Consider the following 4,926-nt stretch of genomic DNA (forward strand, 5'->3'; position numbering starts at 1 on the left):
GCGGTATTTTAGTCAGGTTTAAGTCACCATCACAAACACGATTATCAGCTGGGTGGTGGTGGCGCACACCTTTAATCCCAGCACTTGGGAGGCAGAGGCAGGCGGATCTCTGTGAGTTCGAGACCAGCCTGGTCTACAGAGCTAGTTCCAGGACAGGCTCCCAAGCCACAGAGAAACCCTGTCTCAAAAATCCAAAAGAAGAAAAAAAAGAAAAAAAAAGAAAAACACAGACATGATTATCAATTCACAAAAAGAAAATGCTTGTGTAGGTTCACATCTTGAGAGGCTCCAATGTGTGGTTCCGTGATCACTTTATCCTGACCACACACAATTTTGCTCATCTCTTTATCAAGAAGCAAAGGAGATAGAGAGGAGTGAGCTCAAGTCTCATATTCATCTCCAAGGGCATTTCTCTGTTTCTTTTCTGTTGCTATGATCAAAAATTCCTGACCAAAAGCAACTAAGGAGACAGAGAGGTTTATTTCTTCTTATAATCCCAGGTTCCTGTCCATCATATCAGAGAAGTCAAGGCAGAGATGGCAAACATCTAGTCACATTAGGGTCACAGTCAAGGGAAGAGGAGAAGCGAATGAGTGTATGCTAGCTTGCTTGGGCTTCGTTCAGCTTCTCTAGTAACAGAGCTCTGGACACACGCCTAGGGAATGATGCTACCCATAGTAGACTGGGGTTTCCCACATCAATTAATTTAACTGAGATGATTCCCCAATAGACATCCCCACAGGCCAACCCAATGGGGGATTGTCTACATTGTGTTAGCTGTGTGGGTGTCTACCAGGCATTGTCTACAAGAGTTTGTCCTGTGGGATGTCTATGGGGGATTGTCTACATTGCTTTGGCTGTAGGTGCATCTATAAAGGATTATCTACTTTAGGTTAGCCTGTGGGATGTTTGTGGGGGGAAGTAATCTACACCTAATACTATAAACCTGGTCAAAATCCCATGGCTAGGAAGGTCACAAGACCTACAGGTAACCTAATACTGTTACCTTGATCAATGGAGATATTGTCAAACTGACATCTAAACAACATGTTTATTCACATGGTTTTAGTGCTACCCTAAACCTTGGACAGAGAAGATTGTTTCTGGAACAGTCAGTAATTATTGCAGAGTCTCAGAGCTGTTGTAAGTAATGAGAATGAATGACTAATGACTGTTCAGTCCTAAATGGGGCATCTATATCACTGCTCTTATCAGTAAAGGCCCAAGAACATTGTTGACAAGGGAACAGAGGAATATGGGAGCCAGAGGGCGGAAGGAGTGACATGAAGGCTATCTTATAATCATGATATGGCCATTGCAGAAGAGGTCACAAAGGAGGGCAGACACATGTTGGAAATGTCTGAGAGATGGGGATGGTGAAGATATATACAATTAAGATATAGTATTTACATGCATAAGATTGCCAAAGAATAAATAAAAGATTCTCTTTTTAAAAAAGAATTGATCCCATCCTACCTATCTCAGGTTCAAGTGGATAAGATTCAAATTCATCTGAAGAACCTCAAAACCTGTTTGAGTCTGCCAGGAAGCTTAGCTCTTATTGGACTACTAGATTCATTTCACCATGGTCTCATGATCACCTCATGTACTAAAATTGAAATGATACAAAGATTAGCATGCCCCTGTAGAAAGAGAGCATGCAATTTCGTGAAATGTCCATGTTTTTTTATGTGTAAGGACAAAAGTCCTGGCAGAGACCTCAGGACATTAGGTATGTCAGGAGCACGGGAATATGTCAAAGAAAGTCACCATCAATGAGCACAGTCAGTACAACCAAAGGCTACGTTGTTGCAAACACTAGACTGGGCTGCCTGAGTCCTGTGGAATCACTGAGTGGCTGTGTAACCTGACTGTCTCACAGCCAGCTACAGCATTTCAGTCTTTGGCCTCATCCCTCCTTTCTATGCTTACTCTTTTTTAGAAGGGAAATATGTGTGTACTGTATTTCTTTCAGCAAGTGATGAAAGCCTACAACTTTATCCTCGATTTCACAGGCGCTCACAGACAGACGACATTACCTTAAATCCCAGAGGAGATTTTAACCAGTGCTGGAAGTCTTAAGATGCTGTAGTCCTGGAGCTGGACTATACGCAGTTTTTATCATCAGGAATAAGGCTTTGGTGGTGGGTAGGATAATGTTGCGGTTTAAACATTAACAGGACTTTCAGAAAATGATCAGTTCATGAGGATTATGTATCCATCAGTGGACAAGTTCATTGATCAATCCATACACCGATATCATTTTAGTTAGGTGACAGATACTAAGAGGTAGAGCTGACTGGATAAAGCAGATCATTATCAGCATGCCTTTGAAGGGTTAACGTTGAGTCTAAATTTCTCCAATCAACTTTTGCTTATTAAAAAATAAGTTATATTACTGTGAGACAAAACAGATTCTCCTGTTGGGTATAAACATTTATATTTATAACAATTGATGGGTTCTTGAATCTTCCACTTACGGTACCACACATAGCACAAGGTAGAGCCCTTGGTGTGTGTGGGGGGAATCCTAATAAAGACAGGGCTTACAGAAGTCACATTTTATCATAGAGCACTTTGAAGTCAAAACCACTGCCTGGAGAGTTTCCACAGTAAAGCGACTCCAGAACGAATGTTTTTGGGAAGATATAGTCATTCCAGTCCTTGTCTGTTACTGCTGTCTGTGGAGACCTTGAGACAACTGTCAAGGCTTGGCACCAGAATGTCAGTCACCAGCTGCAGATCAGAGGAGGCTGTGGTTCTTTCATGTCCCATCAGCCTGTGTCCCGCCTTCCTTCTTGGGAAAGGAAGCAGCTGGCAAAGAGAAACATCTATGTATTTCCCAAACTGTGTCAAATCCTCAACATTTTTTCCCGTGGCAAATTGGTGGATATGACCTACTCTTAAAGAATCATGGAGCCAAAAGTCTCTCTTCAAGATTCCAACCCAGGAGTCAGCATGGCCTCTGCTTAGTTCTAGCCCTCTGATATCATATTGCTATCCCCATGTGGTGCTTATGCGTATCCATGTATCTTTCCCTTTTCCTGGGGGACTTCTCGGAGAACAGAAGATTATCCTAGAGGTTGCTAAGGTGCCAATCGCTTGTGTCCTTGTCCTCATTCCAGGTGGCTATGAGCAGTCAGCTTGTTATGAGTTCACAAGAGCTCCAGAATTGTTTTTAAATCCTCCTTGTTATTCTTTAAAAATTCATCTTTGTCTTTGTGACAGAATATTCTTAGAACTTAGAAAGGGTATGGGTCTGCTGGGTAAGAAGTAAAGCTCGAAAATGGGCATTCGTCAGTAAACAGATATGAGAAGACAATCCGAATTCCGCCCAACTTGATACATAATTCTCCAAAAGGTGAATTGAGGAGATCTGCAGCTTACGATACAACCCGATGAGATAAGAGAAATAAATGCGGTATTAATTTACCGTCCTTGCATCAGCGTTCAAAACATATTTGTGCTCTGGGAAATCTCTTAGTCTGTCTGTTTTCCAGATGCTGAGTGGCTGAGGGCACGCCGTGCTATATCCTTCAGGCGTTAGATGGAGGGGGTCATCCTCAGACTCAAAACCTTCCGCACCTCCTCGCTCCTTTCTCCACTAACTCTAAATTTGCAGACTCTCTGGAAAATTCTACTGAAGTAATTTCCCTAAAATACACATTGAATCATAAACATGGAGGGAGAAACTGTTCATGCTTTGAATAAGAAGGGCTTTGTCTGCTCTCAGGGTCCAATCCCTGGAAGAGCCGACTGATGGGGGGGGGGGCTTAGGTGTGTGCTAGCGAAGGCTGATTATCTTCACAGTCATGTCGAACACTGACAGTGTGGTCCCAGCTCTGTGCTGCAACTATTACCTTAGTAGCATTTCAGTTCCTCCTACGGCTTATTTAGCTAATTATGATGGGATGCTTTTCTGTATCTATAGACTCAAGGAATGAATTGGTGCTATTAGAGGAAATTGCTCCCTACCTGCATCTGCTTGCCCACCCTATAGTGCTATAGCAGACATTAACACACCGATTTCCCCCCTCCCCCTGCTTTCAGTCAAAGCACAGGCTTTGTATTTGTAAGGTTCTTTGCTATTATTTCAATCAGAAGTAATAATAGGTTGGTGTTGTTGAGTGGCTTTCTTAACGGCATAAAACACTTCCCTTTGAAAGGGAGTCAATTACCCTCCGAAGTATTATATATGTATGTATGTGTGTGTGTGTGCATGCATGTGTGTATGGTGCATGCTTTGTTAGAAAGATATCCTAATGTTGGGGTAGGTAGTGGAGATGATGGAGGATGCATAAAAATAAATGTGTCCTTTGAAAATTTTCAAATTGCATTATTTACAATAAAACCCATTCTCTCCACATTCCCAAACCATGGCCAATTTTCTGTTCCAATCAGATTCTATTCATTTCTTTACACATCACACTTCAGGAACTGTTAGCATGAAATATAAGCGTAGGAATAAATACCCTTATCTTAGTCCAATTGTATCTATTTTCTTGCCACTTCCAGGTAAGTGGGGATTATCTGTTTTATATTTAATAGTCCTCTTGTGTAGGAATAGGATGGCTGCCTTCCCTCTGATCCTGTGATGAATGTAAACACCCATTCTTTCCAGTCCTGGAGGACCCAACAGGGATCTCATTTTAGCCTTTCACCTTGGTTGTCTTCATTACGAATTTTTTACCAAGCAAATGGTCACTATGAATTTATCACTTCTCAGTTGACCACTGTCAAGCCCAGTCTTCTTACCATGCCCATGCATTCTGTATTCATTTCCAGTCAAGTCAGACTCCAGGTTTATGCTCGCTACTTTTTAATTATTAACTCGACACAACCTAGAGTCTCTTGGGGAGAGTTGAAGTATTTCCTCCACTAGGTTGGCCTGTATTTCTTTTTCTTTCTTTCCTCTATTTTTTTGGT

At 41.8% G+C, this 4,926-nt stretch overlaps 1 non-coding gene across 1 annotated transcript; it reads left to right on the forward strand.

Annotated features, from left to right (window-relative positions):
• Window positions 1-1,585: 1,585 nt before the first annotated feature.
• LOC121440911 lies at window positions 1,586-1,688 on the forward strand. The gene has a single exon (XR_005973396.1). It is a non-coding gene; the product is annotated as a U6 spliceosomal RNA (small nuclear RNA).
• Window positions 1,689-4,926: the final 3,238 nt, after the last annotated feature.

Source organism: Microtus oregoni, unplaced genomic scaffold, assembly GCF_018167655.1.
Source record: "Microtus oregoni isolate MIOR12 unplaced genomic scaffold, Mior012 000071F_ref0000514, whole genome shotgun sequence".
NCBI lineage: Eukaryota > Metazoa > Chordata > Mammalia > Rodentia > Cricetidae > Microtus > Microtus oregoni.